General features: G+C 44.0%; 1 pseudogene; it reads left to right on the forward strand.

Moving 5' to 3' along the window:
* Positions 1-3,767: 3,767 nt before the first annotated feature.
* Positions 3,768-4,590, forward strand: LOC136535292 (uncharacterized; annotated as a pseudogene).
* The last annotated feature ends 20,804 nt before the right edge of the window (positions 4,591-25,394 follow it).

Here is a 25,394-nt window from a genome sequence, read left to right on the forward strand (position 1 = left end):
CTTATTTTGTGCAGAGTTAGTCCATTGCTATTGTTGTTGATTAACAAAACAAAAAGGCAAAAAAATAGTTTTGGATGATCGTAAAAAAAACTATTGGATGCAAATACCTAAAATCAGTTTTTGGTTATGATGATGTTTGGACACCTTTAGAGAAGCTCTAAGTAACGAAAAGGCTATAAAAGGAATCAAACATAGATATGGATCAAATAGGGAAGTTGAACTCTATCAGGACCAAGAAGAGAAGACTTAATTTTAATAGGACCAACTATGAAGTTTTCTCTCGTTTGTTTTTTCCATTATAACGGGTTGGGGATTAGAAAGCCCAATAGTGCCCCAACCAAAATGATGGGCTTCTCGCTCTAAGAGCATCTCCAAGGTTAACAAAAAAAAGGCAAAAAAATAGTTTTGGATGATCGTAAAAAACTATTGGATGCAAATACCTAAAATAAGTTTTTGGTTATGGGATGAAAACGGATCGGATACGGACGGATATCACCGATATTACATTTTTTCATATTTATGTCCGGATTTGGATTCGAATATGGATAGTGTCAACTATGTCGGATAGGATACGATTGGATATCGACATCATAAATATGCGATTTGAGTATTCGGATACGGATACGGTATCAAATGTTGGATATTCGGACTCGGATACGGACAGATCTCAACCCCTCTAAACGGATTTGGTTTCGAATACGGTCGGAAAATATCCGTACCATTTTCATCCCTATTAGGATGATGTTTGGGCACTTTTAGGCCTAGTTCGTTTCTACCGGATTGGCCCGTTCCGGGTAGATTGCTGTGGCCTGTTTCCAATCTGGATGGGAACTAGACTATGCGTTCTTTCGGGCCGGCTTGGAACGAAAACTGGCTCGAAACCAAAACTGGCTTCTCTTTTCCTAGTCTCCATGGCCCGGAACGGAACCACACCTCCTACCATCCGAATCAGGTGCCGGCTCCCTGTCTCCACTCTCCATGACGCGAGCACACGACGACGCAGCAGAGGCGACGGCGGGGCGGCGCGAGGTGACCACGGGGCGGCACGGGGAGACCGCGGGGTAGCTTGAGGCGATGGCAACCCTACGTCCTCCCCCTTCCTCGTCCTTCTCGCTGATGATTCCCTCGCTCTCCCCTTCGTCCTCGTCCTCTCTCCCTCCTCTAGGGTTCTCTAGGGTTCTTGGAAAAGGAAAAAAAATCTCCTGCCGGCCGGTGAGGATGCTCGGAGGTGGGGCTTTAATTTGTGTGGGGAGCGGAGTGGCTGGGGGAGGGATGGAATCATGGGTCGGTTGACCTGATCTGAGCTCATAGTGTTGTAGCTGCTAGCTTCTGGACCACTGTAGCTTGTATGCCTCATCTGATTTTGGGGGAAAATAGAGAGCAGAGGGAGAAGTGTGAGTTGCTACTTCTGGCCTAATGTTGATCTGCTCGTGATGAATAAGTAGCACAGAGAAAGAGAGAAATTTGCCCAGGTACAGAGAGGTGTAGGGAGGTGCTAGCTTGCTGTGCTCACATAGAAGTGAGTGGAGAAGGAATAATTGATAGAGGTATATGCTTGCTGCTTGCTTGTTTAGTGCTTAGTTGGGAGCATTTTGGTCAATTGCTTCCATCGTTTAGATGTTAGGAGAATGGAAAATTGATTTTGGCTAGATGGCTAAAAAATGGAAAAAATCATGGTTGTTTGATTTCTCGTAGTCAAAGGTAGCAATGTGTATGGTGCTAACCGTGCTATGCAAGTCCAGTCTGTATTATTAAAAATTAGTACTGCCATGTGCTAATTTTCATTATATTGAAATATTCACATTTACTTATTGTGGGGCCTTTCAGTTCTGTTAGTGGAAGCAAAAATATTTCTGTCGAAGGACACATTGAAGGGCACCCCATGTGATCTTGCATTCTTTAATATTTAAATCAGCTCCATACTAAAAATTTTATATTATTAGATGTAAATCTCTAGCTTTATTGGCATTTGAAGGACACATTGAAGGGTCTAAATTTGATTTCTTGAGTTATGGGGGTGGATTGATTGTGCGCTACTCGTACTAGAGTGATCCATCTAGCTAGCTTTACCAGGTTGACAGCCATGTTCTAAGGTGGTTTTGCTGGTGCAGTGCATCAACTAGGATTATATTCAGGCATAAACACATGCAAGTAGTGTCTTCTAGAAACAACACTTTGCATCATCTCTTGGTTTGACCATCTGCTTGCCTAGACAGTGTCTCCCTAGTCGAAACGAAATACTAATGCATTATCTTCTTTTTTAGTATTAAAAATGCAACTACTTCGGTTGTCCTTCTGTTACTACTGGTAACGTTCCATACTCTAGTTCCTGGTACCTCAAATACTGAAACAATGGAATGTTCCTTGCCCTTCTGTTGAATGTTTTTATGTTTAATGAATTTGGTCACAACTCATAATGACTAGGAATTCTCCACTTGCTGAGGATTACCTCTACTTTCACTTACTATTTGTGTCTCAGTATTAAGTAAACTCTAGCTAAGGGAAAGCTTATATTTTTAGTCTGCAAATTTGGACTGACATTATATCACCTTCTTAGGAACTGAGTGACCCTTCTATTCTAAAAAAAAGATTCTAATTTCAGGGAATAAACTCTCATCCATCATTTAATGCATGGCCCAACCAGATGATCCTTTGTTTGAGCTTTTTTATTTGGCTTTTTGTTTGGTGGGTAAGAATCAGGTTCAAGTCTGCAGGTTGTGTTTTGTGTCTTGCAGACTAAATTTCTAGTTTATGTGTTGGCTGCTTCCTTAGTTTCTTACAGACTAAATTGAGCTTCTTCTTTGTTTTAAAGGCTTGTGAGTTGTTATTATCCTTTGTTTTTAAGAAGAAAGGTAGGACCTCTTTAGCCTTGCAGTTCATTCATTGGGTTCAGTAGGGTCTGTAGCTTGTCATTGTTTCTGTACCTTTAGTTTTCTGAAGCTCTACATTAGTGTTGCTCCTCTGGTTCAAAACATGCTGCATTAGACATGTGGTAATTGTGTTGGCATTTTTCTATGAACCATATATATAAACTTAGGCCAAGTTGACACAAGCCGAGCAAGAGATCTATATATTCAGTGTCCATGGCAAGCAATAATAGGAGATCTGTATGTAAACGTAGGTCATCAGTGTCCATGGCAAGCAAGAGATGTCCTACTGTATATTCAGATTAGAGTAATTTTAGATTGCAGTAAGCAAGTTGACACAAGCCGAGCAAGTGTAGTTCTTTCGTTGCGCCATATACTTTTCTCGTTTGGGCGTTCAGTCCATCGTTAAGTCTACTTCCAATAGCAAGGCAGCGAGAGACCACCAAGCTTAGCCTAGTTCGTTTGTACTATAAAAAGAGGATTTCTGCTAATATCATCCTCCAGAATTAAAGAATGTCCCTTTGTTTTAGTTTGTAGTGAAGACTGAAGTTGACATACCTAGCCTATTAGCTCACTTTGTTACTTGTATTATTATCTAGATGATGTCTTGATTTGCCAAATGGTTTCTTGTTACTTGTAGATCTCTTCAGCACCATTTAGAGTTGGGGAAGGTGAACCTCTGCCTTCTTGGGATCCGGTGCCAACTCCAAAAGGTACTCCAAAAGCTTCTATATGACTATAAGTTTATATATGCTTCTATAAGATGACTATAATCTTTATTACAGCTTCTATATGACATGGTCAATAATATAACTTCTATATGACATGGTTAATAATATTTAGCTTCTATATGACTATAAAATTGTATGCTTCAGTCCTGCATTGCGTCTCTCACTATGAGATCATATTAGAAAGAGGAGGGAGGAAGAAGACAATGACATGATGCTATTTATTTTCCCCGCCTTATATCTTATGAGTTCTGCTAGAGGAGGGGAAAAGAAGAAACGTCATACTTCAGAAGAAACAGGCGAGGTTAAAGTTCGAAGACTCCTCGAGGGACATGTCAAGAACTGTCAAGTTGCATTTAGGATGGAACCACACATCTTTAGAGAATTGGCAAATTATCTTAGAAGCAAAAGGCTTGTTGTTGATACTAGGATAACTGTGGAGGAGAAGTTGGGTTTCTTCCTATACATGTTAAGTCACAATGCCTCGTATGAGGATCTCCAAGTGTTCTTTGGGCACAGCAATGACACCTTCCATCATCACAATCAACCACTTCTTCAAGGTGGTCATTCCCTGCACTCTCTCGCCGTTACCTTCAAGCTCCTGATCCTAATCAAGTGCATAAAAAATCCAAGACAATCCTAGATTCTATCCATTTTTCAAGAATTGTCTAGGTGCCATTGATGGAACTCATATTCCTATTTCCATAGCCTCTGAGAAAGCTTCTCCTTTTAGAAATAGGAAGGGCACACTAAGCATTAATGTGATGGTGGCATGTGATTTCGATCTCAACTTCACTTTTGTTTCTAGTGGATGGGAGGGATCGGCTACAGATTCTAGAGTGCTACGATCAGCTATGAGCAAGGGCTTCCAAGTACCTCCAGGCAAATTCTATCTAGTTGATGGAGGGTATGCAAATACTCCATCTTTTCTTGCTCCATATCGGGGAGTTCGATACCATTTGAAAGAATTTGGGGCTAGACATCGAAGGCCATAGAACCCAAAGGAGCTCTTTAACCACCGCCACGCACTACTGAGAACTGTCGATGCGGGACCCACAGGAACCCCGCAAGGGAGAGAGAAGATCTAGTCTAACTAGGATTCTTCCCATGTAATCTTAGTAGTAGTACTATTAGTAATCCTACTAGGAACTCTCATTGTAAACCGACTAGGACTCTGGCCTCCTGACTATATAAAGGAGGGCAGGGCTCCTAGGGAAGAAGAAAAAATAGAACAACAATTGTACGACACTTCATAATCAATCCAACGTAGAGGCTAACACCGGCTGGACGTAGGGCTGTTACTCGATCAATGATCGAGGGTCTGAACCAGGATAAGTCGTTTGTCTCTTGCATTCACCATCGAGTTCTGCATACGCTGAAGCCCGAACATACTACCTCGAGTACCCTCGTGGCAGGCTATCGGTGGTAAAACATCGACAGCTGACGCGCTAGGTAGGGGCTTTCGGTGAATTTGCATCCGAGAGCTCGATGGACCTCAACAACATGATCTTCTCAATGGGATCAACTTTCATCTTCAGCTCATGGATCTACGAGGCGGACAACAATGGCAAGCTCCAAAGTCAGTCTCCTCGAGGATTCGAAACACCATGAAGATGATTCTATTTCGACGACCACGACAGATCAAATCTCCGGAGGATTCACGCAGCTCATAGTGTCTGATTCAACTCAGGTTCTACAGCTTTGTGCATCTGACTCGAATTCAAGCTCCGCATCCAAGTTGGAGTCTTATCCGAGTCCTTTCGGGAAACCGAGTTCTTTTCTGATGGGACTTAAGAACGCAGCCCTGACCTATCAAGAATACAACTTGGAGTACGCACAGAATCCCTTCAAGAAGTTAGATCTTCCTCCACTCGGACTCCTAAATATGGCAACATCTTATCAGGCATGGCTCAGAGAAGTCATTGATCTAGTACTAAGAATGCCACTGAAGGGAGCTCAGGAAGGTCTCATCCTGACTATAACATCTCCAGACTGCATCATTCACTGGTTGGACTCTGTTCCTGAGGATAACAGTACCTGACTAGGACAACACGACGACGACGGCTATTCTACCCAACCAAGAAGGAGACTCGATCTGCGATATCGAGGCATCTACTAAAGTCATCAGCAACTCCGACAGTATGAAAACCAACACCAATAACAGAACGGCTCACTGCACGGGAAGTACTCATGGTTCGAACGTCCTTGGTCACCATTAAATCCCCCAGAAGCACCCGATGTCAGGTCATCAGATGAATCAGAATCCAACATATCACCCTTTGCCCTAGGGCTACGATGGAGAAACCAAGAGTCAGAAACAAGCTAGAGAAAGGAAAAACAAGTTGAAGCAAGGGCGCCAACACCATGCTAGGTAGCGTAGGGAAGCCTGGATCAGATACGAGTCGGAGTTGGCTAATACGACAGAAGAAAATTACAACGAGAAGTCGAAGGAAGACGCACGGCAAATACGCCTTACGATAAGATTCGAGAAGCATTAGAAGAACTCAGAGCAACTTCACATCCCGGCGAGAAGTATGAATAGCTCCAGGACTTGCTTCGGTCGACTGATCCTGAGAACGCATGAAGAGAGAGCCCAATCAAGACTACCCGCCAGATCAACAACCCACAGGCAAGAAGATCAAAATCAAAGGAAGTCCGCTTTTCGAAAGACTTGGGCCAGGCGGAAGCCATAACGGAGAAAGTAGGAAGGAACATAATCAAGGCCACCAATTTGAACAACCAAGAAAGACCAGGAGTAGGGTGCCTACCCTAGATAGCCTCGTAGAATTATTTCCATCAAAACAACAGTTGGCCAGAAGGAGGTGCCGAATCCGAATTCAAAGAAGCCGGAACACACGACAGATTCCCCTGCTTCATGAACAGGCTTGCATCGGTACGATTACCTCACAAGTTCAAACCGTCTAACCACTCCAAGTATGATGGCAAAACTAAACCAAGGCAATGGCTCAGAATATATTCACAATCAATTGAACTAGCCGGAGGAGACGACTGATATCAAGACCCTGTTCTTTCCCATGGCACTAGAAGCCATGCCCCTCCAATGGTTCAACAAATTAAATCCAGGATCTATCAGAAATTAGGGAAGACCTGCAAAGAGCTTTTTGTGAAAATTTCGCAGGAATCATTACACACCCAATTACTCATGTAGAACTAAAAGGACTCAAGCAAAAGGGAGGCGAAAGTCTCAGAAATTACTATCGACGATTCGGTGAACTACGGGCTCAAGTGCATGACATCACCGAACGAGAAGTAATTGAAGCTTTCTCTCACGGAATCATGGCTAGGTGGCAATTTCAAGACTTCTGCAAAGAAAATTCGAAGAAACAATGAAGAATTCAGACTGAACAGTAGAAAAGATGATTACTGCAGAAGAAAAAACACTGAGAGAGGTTCCCGGATAGAAGCAACCAGGACAACCCGGACAAGCAAAATCATCGAAATAGCAGACATCAAGAAAGAAAACGTAGACCAGACAATACCGTGGCAATGGCCGACAAATCAAAGAAGTTTTCCAAACCCAGAAGATATGATGACATTGAAAACATACTGTTGCCCATTACACCCTAATGGGAGGTACACCATCGGAAATTGCTACACTTTCAATGATCGATACACAAGAAAAGATAGTAAGGAGAACACCAAAGAGGACAATCAGAAAAAAGATGAAGATAACCATGAGGACAAAGGATTCCAAAAACCTAGGGGAACAGTAGCAGTGATCTTCTCAGGGGCTCCAGATTGTAGAAGCAAACATCAAGAAAAACTAGCACTACTGGACTATCATGACAGCAGAACCGGCTACACCAAGATATCTCAATTGGTCACAGTATCCTATCCAATTTACCAGAGAAGACCAATGGACTAGCATGGGAAACGCAGGCCATTATCCACTAGTTCTAGATCCAACTATTGCTGGTATGACTGTCACCAAAGTACTAATCGACGGGGGAGCCAGGACTCAACATCATCTTTTCAGAAACACTAAGGAAGATGGGACTACAACTCGCCGGGATGATTACACCAACAAGTACACCTTTTTACGGCATAGTACCAGGCAAGGCAGCCATGCCACTCAGGACAAATTACTCTACCCATTACTTTTGGAACTCCTTCGAACTACCGAACAGAGTTTATCAAATTTGAGGTCGCAGACTTCGATTCGTCATATCATGCAATCCTCGGACGCCCAGCACTGGCAAAATTCATGGCAATACCACATTATCCGTACTTACTGCTTAAGATGCCAGGACCCAATGGTGTCCTTTCTCTTCGAAGTAATTTGAAGCGTGCTTTTGACTACGACGTTCAGGCAATCCAAATTGCAGCCAAAGCACAAGCCGACAATGGAAGAAAAGAAATAGCCACAATTGCTGCAGAGATGAGCCAAGAAGAATTAGAAATACCTGGCTAAAAAGCCCAGCATCATCGCACCACCAAAAGAAGCCGACGTCAAGCAAATCGACTTGGGCACTGGCGATACCTCCAAGACAGCAACCATCAGTGCTCACCTCTCAGGCAAAATAGGAACTCGCGCTCACCTAACTTTCTTTCGGGACAACAAAGATATCTTCGCTTGGAAGCCGGCCGACATGCCAGGTGTCCCAAGAGAGTTGGCTGAGCACAGAATTGATGTTAATGAAAGCTCCAAGCCTATAAAGCAACTGGCTATGACGATTCTCATCCTGACAAGAAGGCAGCAATTAAAAAAGAAATCACAAAGCTAATGGCGGCCAGGATTCATTAGAGAAATCCTTCAGTCCAGACTGGCTAGCAAACCCAGTTCTAGTACAGAAAAAGAACACTGGACGAATAGGCGCATGTGTGTTGATTATACAGATCTCAACAAGCACTGTCCGAAAGATCCAGTTCGGGCTGCCACGCATTGATCAGATAGTTGATTCAACAGCAGGATCTGCCCTATTATCCTTTCTTGATTGCTATTCAGGGTATCACCAGATAGCATTAAAAGAGCAAGACCAGAGCAAGACATCTTTCATCACCCCGTTTGGTGCCTACTGCTACAAGACCATGTCATTTGGACTCAAAAACGCTGGAGCCACCTACCAAAGAGCTATCCAAACATGCCTTGGTGATCAAATCAGTGAAAACGCAGAAGCATACGTGGACGATGTAGTTGTAAAAACAAAGAACCCTGGATACACTGATTGAAGACATAAGACAAACCTTCGAGAACCTAAAAAAGTGGAGATGGAAATTGAACCCAAACAAATGTGTGTTTGGGGTTCTTTCAGGACAACTACTCGGTTTCTTGGTCAGTCATCGCGGAATCGAAGCAAGCGCCAAGCAAATTAGAGCCATAACGGAGATGGGCCCACCCAGAAACATCAAAGATGTGCAAAAGCTAACGGGCTGCATGGCGGCACTCAATCGTTTCATTTCAAGGCTCGGTGAAAAAGGGTTACCTTTCTTTAAACTACTAAAGAAGACAGATAAGTTTGAATGGACAGAAGAAGCCAATGAAGCTTTCAAGAAACTTAAGGCATACCTCATATCCTCACCAATTCTCACACCCCCAAGGAAAGACGAAGATATGATGCTATACATTTCGGCGATCACTGCTGTGGTCAGCACTGGCAATAGTCATAGAAAGAGAAGAAGAAGGACGCGTATATAAAATACAACTGACCCGTATACTACATCAGCGAAGTATTATCTGAATCAAAAATCCGGTACCCGCATGTGCAAAAACTACTCTACGTCCCTATTGATCACTTCACTCAAGCTTCGCCACTATTTTGAAAGCCACCAGATCATAGTGGTGACAGACTTCCCGCTCGGAGACATCTTACATAACAGAGATGTGACGGGACTGCATATCAAAGTGGGCAGTTGAACTTGGAGCTCTTAACATCGATTTCACCCCGCGGAAAGCAATCAAATCTCAAGCCCTTGCCAATTTTGTGGCCGAGTGGACAGAGATTCAACAGCCTTTATCAGATACAATCCTTGACCACTGGAAGATGTACTTTGATGGGTCACTCAAACTAGGCGGAGCCGGTGCAGGCGTTCTCCTCATTTCTCCAGAAGGAAAATAACTCAAGTACGTCCTTCAGATATTATGGTAAGCTACAAATAACGAAGAAGAATATGAAGCCCTCATCCACGGGCTACGAGTGGCAATTACCCTCGGAATAAAGAGATTACTCATATACGGCGATTCAGCAGTAGTCATCAACCAAGTCAACAAAGATTGGGATTGCACCAAAGAAAACATGGGTGCTTACTGTGCTGAAATATGGAAACTTGAAAAACATTTCCAAGGATTAGAAATTCTACACGTCCTGTGCGATTCCAATATTGCAGCAGATGTCCTCGCTAAGCTCGGATCAGACAGAGCGAAGGTTCCACCCGGCGTATTCATAGAAGAGCTATCAGTTCCCTCTATCAAACAACCCGATGAAACAACCCATGAAATTCAGGCTAAAGGTGTTCAGATCTTGGTAATCAACACTTCATGGAGCCAAGTTTTCATTAACTATATCAAAGAAAATAAATTGCTAGCAGATAAAGCAGAAGCCACCCAAGTTGTTCGCAGAAGCAAAAACTACATTCTAGTAGGAGATAGACTTTATAGAAGAGCAGCATCATCAGGAATACTCCTAAAATATGTCTCATTTGAAGAAGGCAAAGAGATCCTAGACGAAATACACTCAGGTTGTTGTGGAAATCATGCCGCTTCAAGAACACTGGTTGGCAAAGCATTTCACACCGGATTCTACTGGCCAACCGCTTTAAAAGACACAGAAGAACTTGTCAGAAAATGCAAAGGTTGCCAAATGTTTGCAAGACAAGCCCATGTGCCAGCTCACAATCTTATCTGCATCCCACCCGCTTGGCCTTTTTCCTGCTGGGGGCTGGATCAAGTAGGACCTCTAAAGAAAGCAAAAGGCGGCTTCGAGTACATCTTTGTAGCAATCGACAAGTTCACCAAGTGGATTGAATACAAACCACTCGTGAAATACAGTGCAGCCAAAGCAGTCGAGTTCATCCAAGACATTATGCACCGCTTTCGGCATGCCCAATCGAATCATCATAGATCTAGGCTCCCCCTTCATAGCTACAGAATTCAAAAGCTGGGCACAAGACTGTGGTTTCAGTATAGACTACGCATCTGTTGCACATCCAGAAGCCAATGGACAAGTAGAAAGGGCTAATGGACTCATACTAGCTGGATTAAAACCAAGGTTATATGAAGAACTAGTGGACTATAGGTCCAAATGGATTGAAGAATTACCTAAAGTAGTATGGGGGCTGCGAACTCAAATAAGCAGAGCAACAGGCTACTCGCCCTTCTTCCTAGTTTACGGGTCAGAAGCCGTACTGCCTGCCGATTTGATCTGGACATCACCAAAGATAGAACAATACGATGAAGGAGAAGCAGAACACACAAGAAGATTAGAACTCAACAGCTCAGAAGAAGTCAGAGTAAATGCTACCCTCCAATCAGCCAGATACCTACAAGGTTTAAGACGACACTACAACAAGAGTACCCATCCTCGATCATTACAAGTTGGAGACTTAGTGCTAAGAAGGATACAAAAAACTGACGGACGACATAAGCTACTTAGTCCATGGGAAGGTCCTGTTCATTGTCACAAAAGTCACCAGACCAGGCACATACAAGTTAATAACCGAAGATGGAAGAGAAGTCAACAATACATGGCACATCAGCCAGCTAAGAAGATTCTACTCGTAAAAACAACTCAAGAAAAAACAGATATGCAAGCCACAAGGGACCAACGTTCACAATCGACAAAGGACAATATTCCCCGACAACATATGTATTAGTTTATATTCATGATCAATAAAGATGATATTCATCCACAGCATGTCTTGTCATGACTTTCAATGAGTTGTTTTCACGAAACAAAAAGCAAAATGGCTGAAAACATGCCTGAGCATCCCGGCCGAGAGCAAAATAGCTGAAAAGATGCTTGAGCCCGCCGATGAGGGTAGCTAAAAGCTAACACCCAAAACAAAAAGCAAAATGGCTGAAAACATGCCTGAGCATCCCCGGCCGAGAGCAAAATAGCTGAAAAGACGCTTGAGCCTGCCGATGAGGGTAGCTAAAAGCTAACACCCGAAACAAAAAGCAAAATGGCTGAAAACATGCCTGAGCATCCCGGCCGAGAGCAAAATAGCTGAAAAGACGCTTGAGCTCGCCGATGAGGGTAGCTAAAAGCTAACACCCGAAACAAAAAGCAAAATGGCTGAAAACATGCCTGAGCATCCCGGCCGAGAGCAAAATAGCTGAAAAGACGCTTGAGCCCGCTGATGAGGGTAGCTAAAAGCTAACACCTGAAACAAAAAGCAAAATGGCTAAAAACATGCCTGAGCATCCCGGCCGAGAGCAAAATAGCTGAAAAGACGCTTGAGCCCGCCGATGAGGGTAGCTAAAAGCTAACACCCAAAACAAAAAACAAAAACAAAAAACAAAATGGCTAAAAAACATGCCTGAGCATCCCGGACCGAGAGCAAAATAGCTGAAAAGACGCTTGAGCCCACCGATGAGGGTAGCTAAAAGCTAACACCTAAAACTAGTCGACCGAAATTAAGCTTAAAAAGACCCTCCAGCTCTTCGTTCCAAAAAGCAAGAGGCTCGGGGGCTACATCCAGATAGGAATACTTTTTCCTCAGAAAAGCACAAGCGCCACTCAAGAAAGCACTCGGATGCCGAAGTTTGTCAAGGCAACATTCTATGCTGAGTCGTTTTACATAGCGCAGACGAAAGGTTGTCAACACAAAGATCTACATCTAACAAGTCATAGCGTGGACAAAGCACTCGACGGATCACAAAAGAGGAAGAAAAGAAAAGTACTCGACAAATCGAGGGATTTTCGTCAGGATAACGCACAGAGTTGTTTACAGGGCAGAGACTGAAAACAGAACAAAGTACTTAGCAAGTCAAGTAACTCCGACCACACCCGAGCAAAGAATACATCAACGAAAATAAAGAATCTTCATTTGAAGAGGAGTGTAATATTACAAGAGGCTAGGTCAATTGGATCAGGCATTGTCATCAGGAAGGGAAATATCAATATTAAGACTAGTCTACAACCCTACTGGCTAAACCTTTGACCTCAGGCTCCATCCTCTCAACGGCATCAAGGTATTCTTGGCTATCAGCTTCCTCTGCTATCTTGGACAGAGGCGCCTCTGGAGCAAGGACCCGGACCTAGGGCCAGCACATTCTTGGTACATACTTGAGCGCACTTCTTCGCGAACTCTTGGAAACTGAGTCGGAATCCGAGGAATGAACTGAGCCCAAGATTGTCCCGTCATCCGCTGGAGTCCGAAGAACATCAGCTACTGAACTGAAAGGATTTCCACAAAATGTTCCAATTTTCAGTAGCCAGTCGCCAGCTTCCCTAGACAAGTCTTCAATAGTTTTTTGGGCCTGCACAAGATCTTTATTAGCTCCACGCCTGATCAACTTAGCAAGTGCAAGTTCTTCTTCAGCATGAGCAATTGCCTCCTCAGCCTTGTTATGACTTGTACGAACAAGAGTCTTCATTTCATCAATGCCCTCTGAGAGCTTTTTTCCTTCAACTCGGAGAGCTGGACAAGACACCAAACAACAAGTCAGCAGGAGGGAAAGGTTTGAATACTGAAAGAAACAGAGAGAACCCGAAATACCTTTACATTCTTTCTTCACGGCTTCCAAGCTCTTCATGGCCTCCGAGTTCTTTGAAGCCTCCCGGATGGTAGCATCTTTCTGTTTCTCCAACTCCTAGGGCAACAGTGTCTCTCTGTTTCTCTACCTCTACCACCCAGGGCACGGCGAGCCTTTGCCTCTTTTTGATGCGACTTACACTCAGTCTCCAACTTGGCCCGGAGGAGGTCAAGGTCAGTCTTCAGAGAACTTACCTTGGAGGACAACTTCTTCTTGGTTTCAGACGAAAAGAAGAAGCCGGTATGGTCACGAGAGAAAGTCTAAACAATTAAAGATAGAGAAAAATAAGGCATAAGGACGAAGGCAAAACAAATGGCCTAAGAAAGAATCTCAGAAAAACTTACGTGAAGCTTCTCCCCAAAAGAAGTCACAGAGGACGCCAAGCTCCCCCAGGCTGCGGTCAGCTCTGATAGCCGATGGGTGGCATTGAACTGTTGCACCACGTCATCGGTAAAAGAGGGACCGCCAAAAGCGAGAGAAGGGGAAGGAGAGGCCGGCTGGGGCGAAGAAGGAACGACCAAAGCAACCTCCTGGGAAGCCGAAGCTAATCCCTCAGAAGGACCCGACATGACGGCCACAGTCACCTCCGGGGCAGCCAAGTCCGCAACTTCACTAGGTAGCTCCGAAGCCCCCGCAGCAACTTCACCAACAGTATGTTGTGAGTCCTGAGGCTTAGAACTCAATGGCACGGTGGAAGGCTGAGAAGAAGTCGATGAAGAAACAAGAGAAGACGAAAGACTGAAAATTGATAAAAGAAATCACCGATGAGAACCAGAAGAAGGAAGATAGAAGCAAAAGGATGAAACCAGAAGTTACTCACCCGACTATCTTCTTCTTCGTAAAACACAAAGAAGGCTTCGCAGGGGGAACTATGGCTGGCGAAAACGTTCCCACCGCTTGGCAACAGGAGCGGTATAGCTGATACCAGAGCTTCAGAAGAAGCCGGAGCTGAGGCCTACAGAAGAGCTAGGCATTGGAAGTGCAGGAGGAGCTCAGTACCAAGGAACTCAACACCGGAGCTTCAGAAGAAGCCGGCGTAGAGACCTCAGAAGAACTCGATACCCGACACCCGTTTCCTTCAAAAAGATCAAGACTAAAAATCAAGACAAAGAGGAGGAATGCAATAGAAAGGGAATATAAAAGCAACTCACCGCCGCACGATGAGGGGAACTTCATCATCTTCTTCCTCGGTTTCAACCAAGGCCACCAGACTGCCCGCTGAAGGAAAGGTAAAAGTACCCGGTTCAAGATAAAAAGAAAGGAGAAGACAAAGAGACAAAGAGTATTAAATATGCTCACCTAAGAGCATGCTAGCTACAACTAGGAGTACCTAGAAGAGTACTTGGCTTGCGAGACTTCTTCTAAATAGGTAGGCCAGATGAAGACCCATCCGTTCGCCCCCTCTTCGGGACACTACGAGGACCGTGAGGGACTAGACAAGGAACATATTCTTCATATACTGTCAATAAATCCAGAAGAAACTCCAGGAAGCACTATGGAGAACAGGAACTTACTAGTTGCTGAAAGCTCCAGCAAGTTTCTCCCCAGCTTTCTCCAAAATAGGAGAACATCTAGGGGGATCGGGTCAACAAAGTTGCGCCCTAACTCCTATACAACAAGACAGAGAAAAGTTAAACAAAAATGGATACAACAAGAGTACACAAAGTACCCTGGACAAAGAGATAAACAACTTACTAGCTGGAGGCGAAGTTGTTAGCAGAGAACTTGGAGACAGTAAGCGGGACGACGCTCGCTCCCTTCAACATCTTCTAGAGACGCTCAAGTACCTCCTCATCGGTCAGCTCAAGAGCTGGGACCAATACGTGAAGGATCCTCAGCCCCAGAGTACTCGAAGCCAAAATGCTCACGCTCCTTTAGAGGCTGAACTCGGCGACGAAGGAAACTCGAAATAATCCCAAAACCGGTTAAACCCTGCTGCTTCAGCATACTAATCTTATTAAGGAGTGGCTGGATTGCCTGGACTTTCAGCGGGTGACACAGGGTTCTTATCCCACCAGGTCATTAACCAAGGGACCTAGACCCAGAATGTATGGAAAGAGAAGGAATTAAATTTGCGGCATAAAACCAATCAGCACGCCAATCCCTCATAGAATCAACTAGGTCATAGTCAAAGAACTTGCTTTTAAGACCCTGGCTGAAACTGGATCCCACAGCCACCGAGAACATTGGTCTCTTCGCGACGGGGTTGAGGTTTTCAGACGAAAGAAGTAGCGAAAAAGAGATATAGAAGGAGGGATTCCATGGAAAGTTTCATAGAGATGAACGAAAACGGAAAGATGAGAACGACATTAGGGGTTAGATGGTTCAGACTAACCCCGAAATAACCAAGAAACTGATGAAGGAAGGCGGAAGCAGGAAGGCAAAGTCCTGGCGCGGACAAAGGAAACTGAAAAGGACAATCTCACCAGGACCCAGAGCAGGAACCCGATGCTCGCCTGGAACTCTCCATTCAGCGATGTCTTTGCTTTGGATCAAGCCGTCGCTGATGAGCTTGCGCAGCTGATCTTCACTTATTGTTGGAGCCGGCCAAACCTTCTGAGCAGCCCTCATAGCCACAAACTCTTGGTTCTCGATCAAAGAAAGGGATGACTCCTCGTCCACGAAGGTCACCTAGGACTTGCTCACGATTTTCTTCTTACCCATGAACTAGCGGAAGCAAAAAGGTACTGGGGAAGATGAAGCTAGAATGGTGGTGCTCGGGAGACGGCAACGATGACGGCGGTGGATTTCTGAAAGCTAGGGTTTCAAAGCAAGAGCTGGGCAGCAAAGGAAAGGAAGATAAAAGGTCTTTAAATAGATTTTTTAGTGATAAAACGGCCCACAAGGCCCGTTAAAGCACGGTGTGGGAATGCAACGGTCTATTTACAGACACCGCTAAAATAACGGACGGCACAAATCCACACAACGGTACAATTTAACGGGCAGATTTTAGACTTATCCATCCAGCACCACGACAGGGTTATCAGATCACTACAAGAACAACCCGTCAACCAAGAAGAAAGAAAGGGCTACCTCACAAGGAACAAAAGAACCCGGTTATTTAAGAAAGAACTCGGTAATCTCATGAACGACAGGGATCACAGTAGAAAAGTAAAGGACAACTCAGAAGACAAGATTCGTTCCATTACAAGCGACTTCAAAAATAGAAGATTATAAATCTTACAAGACCCAACTGAACTCGGTACCACAAAAAGCAAAGTAGCAAAGAGGAACACGGACACGGCTAGGCTCTGGAACGACTACGTGTCCCAAATTGCTACTCGGAAGGACAAACCGCCATCAGCTACATTGTTTTCTTCAAAGGACGGACGCAGTGCGTCCAAGGCAGAAATCAGCAGCACGGTAGGACAACATGGAGCAGAGAAGGTTGGCGGGCATCTGTCTACCCAAGACCGATGTGATGCTGGATATGGTGTTGATCTGCACCGGACAGTCTTAGGACAGGCGACGAGGATCAACCCAGAACTGCCAGATAAAGGAACGAAGCCCACATCACAAGACTTCCTCCAACTACCACCAACTTCCTGATGCAACGCCACTACGGGATTAGTCTACCTCTAACCCCTATCACAAGACTTCCTCCAGCTACGACGAGATACACAACAACTACAAGATACGCCTGGGGGCTGCTCAACTTCACAAACTACCATATCCATGACTACAAAGACTTCAGGCCACACAACAGAATGCTCAATGATTCAAAAACAAGCACCACAGGAGGGTATTTATAGACCAAAAGAGCGGTGCACATGAACCGGGAGCACCAAAGGTAAAGACCTGACAAAGGAAACAATGAAAAGATAGAACTCAATGAAAAAGGACTCAGGCATGAAGGAACAGTGACCAAGGACAAGCATATTCAGAAGGATATACCACCATGGTACAACCCGTCAACAAACATCATTTACACCCAACCAACTCCACACAACTACATCCGACAACAGAAGACTAGCGGAGAGTATGCCAAGGCCATGTAACCGAGTTCTTTCCAAAAAAAAAAGAACCCGGACATAAGCTCGGAGGCTGCATGCCGCGAAACTACTCAGATGATGGTTTAATCCAAGACTAAAGGGCTGCTTCAGAAAGATGCTGCAAAACTACTCGGATGATGACATAATCCAAGTCTCGGGGACTACTTCAGAACACAAATTTTCAAACAACATAAAGATTGAAGACCCTCCAACTTTTTGTTCCAAATAGCAAGAGGCTCAGGGGCTACACTCAGTGAGTGCACTTTTTCTTCGAAAAAGCGCACGTCACCAAAAGACTTCCTCAACGCAGACCACTTCAAGACATTACGACAAAAAGAACCCGGAACAAGCCATATTCGAGTTCTTTTTGATAAAACTTCAATGAACAATCAGAGCAACTTCAAGACAAGATCCTCCAGCTCCTTGTTCCAAATAGCAAGAGGCTCGGGGGCTACAACCAGATGGATGTACTTTTTCTTCAAAAAGCACTCACCACTTGAAGATCCCAAGAAGCGCTATAAGGTTTCACTCCAGAAAGCACTCGGATGACGTTTGTTCCTACTCAACAAGACCTAAAGGAGCAAAACAAGACTTTCAGAGCTCAACCATGAAGTGCTCGGGGGCTTGTCGATGCGGGACCCACAGGATACCCCACAAGGGAGAGAGAAGATCTAGTCTAACTAGGATTCTTCCCATATAATCTTAGTAGTAGTACTATTCAGTAATCCTACTAGGAACTCTCATTGTAAACCGACTAGGACTCTGGCCTCCTGACTATATAAAGGAGGGCAAGGCTCCTGGGGAAGAAGAAAAAATAGAACAACAATTGTACGACACTTCATAATCAATCCAACGTAGAGGCTAACGCCGGCTGGACGTAGGGCTGTTACTCGATCAACGATCGAGGGTCCGAACCAGGATAAGTCGTTTGTCTCTTGCGTTCACCATCGAGTTCTGCATACGCTGAAGCCCGAACATACTGCCTCGGGTACCCCCGTGGTAGGCTATCGGTGGTAAAACATCGACAGGAACCATGTGGAAAGGGCTTTGGGGTGCTTAAGAAGCGCTTCCCCATTCTAAAAGTTGCCACATTCCACATGTTGGAAAATCAAGTAAAGATACCTATAGCTGCTTCCATCTTCCATAATCTGATCTGATTACTTCATGGAGATGAGGAATGATTAGATCATCAGCCGGATAATATCCCTCCAAGAAACTTTGTTGCTATACCAAGTGGTGATCAAATGAATGACCTAAATGTGGGTTCAGTACAAGGCAACGCTTTAAGAGACACCATCGCCCAAGAAATGTGGGTTCAGTACCAACAACATTTAAATTAATCTTTGAATAGGCTATAATAAGTTAATAAGCTTGTAATAAGCATGGATTGTAATTAAGCAGAGACTTCTTTTTAGTCTTTAAATTAGTCTTTGAATAGGTTGTAATAAGCTTTTGTCATGAATAAGCTTGTAATAAACTTGGCTTGTAATAATTGAATAAGCTTGTAATAAGTGAATAGGCTTGTATCATATTTGACAGCGATGGTTGGAAAAGGCTCCTCGAAGTTCAATATGATTGCAAGGGTGTCACCAAAGTTGCACCGGTTCTTGGGTACAACAAGTGGTATTAAAAAGAAGGCTTCTCCTAAATGCAGTAAGGCAAAGAAGACTGGAGGTTCTCCGAGAGGTATGGTGTTTAATTCTCTGGTATTATTGTTGTTATTTCTCTACTATTATTGCTGTTATTTCTTTGCAATTGTTTACTACTAAAAAGAACTTTCTTGAAGTAATTCTCTTCTATACAGTTTATTGCACCATGTGCTATTATAGTAGTTTTAGTAAACCTGTAACCTAGTAAACTAGTATTTCTTTACTGTTATTTATATTTGCTGATTTTTGGTAACCTGATGTTGACCATGGTTTACATAGTAGTAAAGCAAAGAGCGGACTGGAAATCCGGCCCTTGAGAAGTCCCTAGTAGACATTCTCCATGAGTATAAAGATAGTGGCTACAGAGGTGACAACGGATGGACCCCTGAAGGGTGGAATAAAATGGTGAAGGAGTTCCATCTGAGGAACAAGTATGTCAACTACACAAAGAGTCAGATTCAAGACAAAGAAGGACAGCTAAAGAAAGACTATAGGATGCTCAAAGAGGCAAGGAGGCAGAGTGGGGCCACCTGGAATGAAGATAGGCATATGGTTGAAGGATCACCATCTATGTGGGATAACCTTGAAATTGTAAGTTGATTTCTTGAAGTAATTCTATGGATATCCTCATAGTGATAACCTCATATTTGATCAATGGTTCTCTTTGAATGTGTAGACATTCCCTAAAATTAGGAAGTTCCTGCAACAGTAAGGCAAGATTTCCACTATTTGATGCTTTGGGAGAGCTTTATGATGGTAGGTTCACTTTCTATAGTTGCAAACAGTGCCAATCAATATATTCTTTTAGCTTCTCACTTTAGTATTTGTTTGTTTCTATCTTGCTGCTCTATATTATCCTATGATTCACTTGACTTGTCTAGTAGTCTTTGATCAAGTATTTTTTATAGTGCTGATGACTAAGCAACAATATGCTAGTTACAGTAATGCTTTTCTACTAGTGCTGATGACTAAGCAACAATATGCTAGTTTTATAGAGTTAGGTTATATGCTTCTACTTGTCACAATTTATAGATGTCAGAACAACAACTCTACATCCATGTTCTTCTCATCTGTATTGTGATGAGTTTTCTTCAGTTATGCACTACTAGTTGCTCTGCACTGATATTTCCCCCGCCCCCAATTAACTCCTTCTAGTTGTCATAACTATATTGGTTCTCTTTATACTTGAATTTCATGAGGAAAGACCACTTTCTATAGCTATTTCCTTGTTATCGTGTAGGTCATTTGGCTGAAGGTACTTACAATCTGACTTCTCTTGAGCCACCACAAGAGGAAGCACCACTTCAACAAATTCATGATGTAGATGACTTGGACAACATTGAGGTTCATGAAGTACTAGATGAAGATGATTCAATCACTAAGATACAAGAGGAAGCAAGTGAGGTTATAGCTGTTGAAAGAAATGAACAACGAGGTTCTCTGTCATGAGATGAAGAAAATGAGGTCGTAGCTATTGAAAGAAGCAGGCAGTGAAAAACTACTACTACTACATCAAGTAAAAAACATGAAAAGAAAGAAAAGAGACCTAAGAAGGGTGAAAGGATTGAAGAAATGATGGGGAGATACCTAGACATGAGGACTAAGCAAGTACAAGATGAGTCTGCAGATCTAGCCAAAGAAAAGGAGGTTGCTCAAGGTAATGACTTCTCTATCAAAAGGTGTATATCCGTTTTGAGCACAATGGAAGTGACAAGGAAGAAAAGGCAAAGGCATTTGCAGTGTTCATCAAGAGCAAAGAAAATAGAGAGGCCTTCCTAAGTGGTTGTGAACTAGATCAAGAAGCAACTTTGGTTTGGCTCAAAAATGCGATGGTCTAACAGCTCAGTCTACTTAATTGCTAAAAACTTGATTTTTTTCCTTCTATTAGTTTAGGGGATCAACTTTTTATTGTGTTACTGAACCGCGCACTCCATGACAGTCAAGTAGGGTGAAAGGTCCTAATGGCTAGAGGGGGGGTGAATAGCCTAATAAAATTTCTACAACAACACTTAACAAAATGGTTAGACAATTATGAGGCGAAGCGAGTGTTGCGCTAGCCTACTCAAAGTGCAAGCCACCTACCACAATTCTAGTTTAGATAGTGTCGATTCACACAAGAGCTATAACACTACCCTATGTTAGTGTGCTCTCAAAGGCTAACTAAAGAGCCACACCAACCAAGCAATCAAGCTCTCACAACTAGCTACTACTAAAGAGCTTGTCAACTAGTTTACGATAATGTAAAGAGAATGATCAAGAAGATTATACCAGCCGTGAAGATGAATGAACCAATTAATCACAAGGGTGAATAACAGTGAAGACCAATCACCTCGGAATCAAAGATGAACACAATGATTTTTTACCGAGGTTCACTTGCTTGCCGGCAAGCTAGTCCTCGTTGTGGCGATTCACTCACTTGGAGGTTCACACGCTAATTGGCTTCACACGCCAAACCCTCAATAGGGTGCCGCACAACCAACACAAGATGAGGATCATACAAGCCACGAGCAATCCACTAGAGTACCTTTTGGCTGCTCCATCGGGGAAAGGTCAAGAACCCCTCACAATCACCACGATCGGAGCCGGAGACAATCACCACCCTCCGCTTAACGATCCTCACTGCTCCAAGCCGTCTAGATGGCGGCAACCACCAAGAGTAACAAGCGAAATCCGCAGCGAAACACGAACACCAAGTGCCTCTAGATGCAAACACTCAAGCAATGCACTTGGATTCTCTCCCAATCTCACTATGATGATGAATCAATGATGGAGATGAGTGGGAGGACTTTGGCTTAGCTCACAAGGTTGCTATGTCAATAAAATGGCCAAAGATATGAGCCATAGCCTGGCCATGGGGCTTAAATAGAAGCCCCCTCAAAATAGAGCCGTTATACCTCTTCACTGGGCATAACACGGGCTGATCGGATGCTCCGGTCCAACTGACCGGACGCTGCTCATCAGTGTCTGGTTGCCCGATGGCGGCCACGTGTCTCCTACGTTCAACTGTGAACGTTTGATCTCAACGGTCGAAAAGTTGACCGGACGCTCCGACAGAGCTGACCGGACGCTGAACCCTCAGCGTCCGGTCGTTTACAGTAAGGGTCCAAAACGAGTTTTTGCCGACCGGACGCGTCCGGTCATGCTTGATCGGACACAGCCCAATGTCTGGTGCTTAACCCTAATCACTGTGCCGACCGACAACACGACCAGACATAGCCCTTCAGCGTTCGGTCGTAGAGCGACCTAGCGTCTGGTTAGTTGACCAACGCCAGCATCATTGCGACCAACTCTATTTCACTTCTAACTTCTCCACCATTGCTCAAATGTGCCAACCACCAAGTGTATCACCTTGTGCACATATGTTAGCATATTTTCACAAACATTTTCAAGGGTGTTAGCATTCCACTAGATCCTAAATGCATATGCAATGAGTTAGAGCATCTAGTGGCACTTTGATAACCGCATTCCGATACGAGTTTCACCCCTCTTAATAGTACGGCTATCAAACCTAAATGTGATCACACTCTCTAAGTGTCTTGATCACCAAAACAAAATGGCTCTTATGGTTTATACCTTTGCCTTGAGCTTTTTGTTTTTCTCTTTCTTCTTTTTAAGTCCAAGCACTTGATCATCATCATCATGCTATGATCTTCATTTGCTTCATCACTTGGAGTGTGCTACCTATCTCATGATCACTTGATAAACTAGGTTAGCACTTAGGGTTTCATCAATTCACCAAAACCAAACTAGAGCTTTCATAGGGGCTCAATTTTCACTGCACTATTTGTTTAGGAGCTGCTTGCTTACTTATCAATCTTGCTATCTACTTTGTTGCTTGATTTATGGCTATCATGGTTCATGTCTTACTTTCCTAAAATGAATCTGTTTCAGTCTTGTAACTGGAGCTGTACATTTTCCTTTTGAAGATAGTGAGTTAGTGACTATGCAGACCATTCAGTAGATTGATAATAGTGCTTGTACAATTTTCTTTTTCTCTTTTTTTGCCAAAGGATTTTTTATAAGTTGCCGAAGGATACTGCAAGTTTAAAAGGATGTCAAACTTTTAATAGCATCCTAGTTCTTGTATTTGGTGAAATCCTTCTCTTGACATCTAGCAGTAGTCTTTCTAGTAGGCAGAAATACCAGAACAACAAATACCATCAAAGTGAAGGACATATTGTACCTTCAAAGCATGTTTCATTAATTGCTTCTGTTAATGTTTCTGTAATGGCAGCAGCACTGACAGAGGCCCACTCAACATGTTTTTTTTTGCAAGAGATAGGATAGAGCCTGTGAAGGCACTGACTACTTTCATAACTAATCAAAGCTTTTAAACTGACATATTGATTCAATTATGCTTTGATTGACTACATCGTGAGTCGTTTTCATTCAATTATTTGTAAAAGAAAGCTTGCTGTCATTTTTAGGGAGGATACAATCATCAAGAAACATTGGATTAGACAAAGTGCCTGAACACTTGAGTATGCTTAGATAAGTTATCTACTGGTTTAAATTATGAAGATTGTAATTCTATGAGTGGATCATGGTAGCCTTTTGGTGCACCTTTTTGTCACTTTTGGCAGTAGCTAGCATGTCCTTTATATATGGCTGCACATTATCTGTGGTACTATGCTATTGTTGCTGCCCATTGTCTCTACATGTATGAGAGCATGATGATAGACTTGCAGATAAAAGAACTCCAAAACATGGGAGATTTTATCTATTTTATTTTGCTGCAATGTATGAGAGCCTGTTTTTGCTGCAATGTATTTCATGAGATGTATTTGTAGTACTCCAACACTCGTTCAGTACCATAAGCAAACGAACGTGGCCTAGAGAGATCAGTCATGTTCCTGTTCCTGGACTGTTAGCGACGGCACAGTCTAACTGAACAGCAGGCAGGGAACGGTTACAGGCAGGAATGGTTACAGTCAGGGAAGGAGTGATAGGCAGGAATCCACTCATTCCTGGGGTGGAACAAATTAGCTCCAGGATTGGATCCTGAGCAAACGAACGAGGCCTTAGAGAAGGTCTAAGTGGGCCACGTTTCTGCCCAGATTTTCACACGGACGCGGGGCGATTTTCTACGCGGCCTGTGCCGGCCCGTGCCAGGGAGGCGGGACCAGAGCGGCATGCCCATGCTGCGTTTGATCACTGCTCCGCCTTCTCTGTCCCGGCTCATCCGCGGCCGTATGATGTTACGTGGGCCAACGCATGGGATGGGCCACCCGTAGCTTACTTGGTTGGACGACTTCCACAAACGAACGGGCCGAATCAACAGCAGCTGGCCATGGCCTTCTGGCAGTTTGCAACGTGGCGTCGTCCACGAGCAGCAGGACCACATAGTGGGCCTGAAATCAGATGGATAATAATCCAACCAAGCTCTTGTAATCTCGTGCTACACAAAGCGTCATTGATCCCCGTGAGAGAATACAATAGAACGAAGTATCCGTGAACAGTGAGCGCGTTTCCCAATTTCTGAAAGTTTTGCCAGGTGATAGATTCAGGCAGCACATAGGTATGTTCTAGACTTCCAGTGGTCCAGGAACATTCGAAGACGGCGTACGTAAAGATGTTTGGATGCATGATGCATCACGCTTGATTGAGCTAAACCAGCGCCCGGGTGTGCGTTCCGAGTCTAACAGAATGTTGATGCGCGCAGCGACTGCTTTCCAAGGACACTTCGCATCGCATCAACGGACGGAGAGATCGCAGGTCGGTGATGGAGACCCGAGCCGGGGCAGCGCCGTGCTAATCATTGCACTGCCAGACTCCAATGGCTCTGCGTCTTCCGCGCTCAATCCCGTGGACCAGACGAGGGAAAGGGGCGCACCGGACACCGCTCGTGAAGGGGTTTGTTGGTCAACCGCAGGCGCAGGCTTTCTCGGCGGGCAACGAGAAGGGCACGTGATCCGGGCTGCGGCTTCACTGTGCGCCGGTACAAAAAGTGCGCGAGAAAGTGGACGGTTGGATTGGAAGGGTTTCTCTGTTGAGGCGCTGTGCTGTACAGTGTACACCGTACGTCGTGTCCGGTGGCAAAGGGAAGGATGAATCGACAGGTTTGGCCAGGAATTTATGGCTTCTTAATTCATTCTTTGTCATTTATTCAGTAGGTTTGGCGATGGGCATTGTATATTTATTGAGATCTCATATTTATTTGCATGTTCTATCGGATAAATAACGGGATTCATCCGGTCCGAACGGCCGGACCTGATCTTTTCGCCGAACAGCGCCATCGGGTAAGCGCGCCAAAACCACGCGTGGGCTGGCACGCGTCTCGCGGCCTCGGGCTCGCTCGGGACGGCACGGGATCCAGCCTGTGGTAGGAAGGTACGTGTTTCTCTTGGTTTCTTTTTTTATTATTATATATTCCTTTTCCCTTTTTTCTTTTTCATTTTCTTTTCATATGTTTTTTTTCTCTTTTTATTTATCTTTCTGTTTAT

Source organism: Miscanthus floridulus, unplaced genomic scaffold (genome assembly GCF_019320115.1).
Source record: "Miscanthus floridulus cultivar M001 unplaced genomic scaffold, ASM1932011v1 os_2653_1_2, whole genome shotgun sequence".
NCBI classification, from domain to species: Eukaryota; Viridiplantae; Streptophyta; class Magnoliopsida; order Poales; family Poaceae; genus Miscanthus; species Miscanthus floridulus.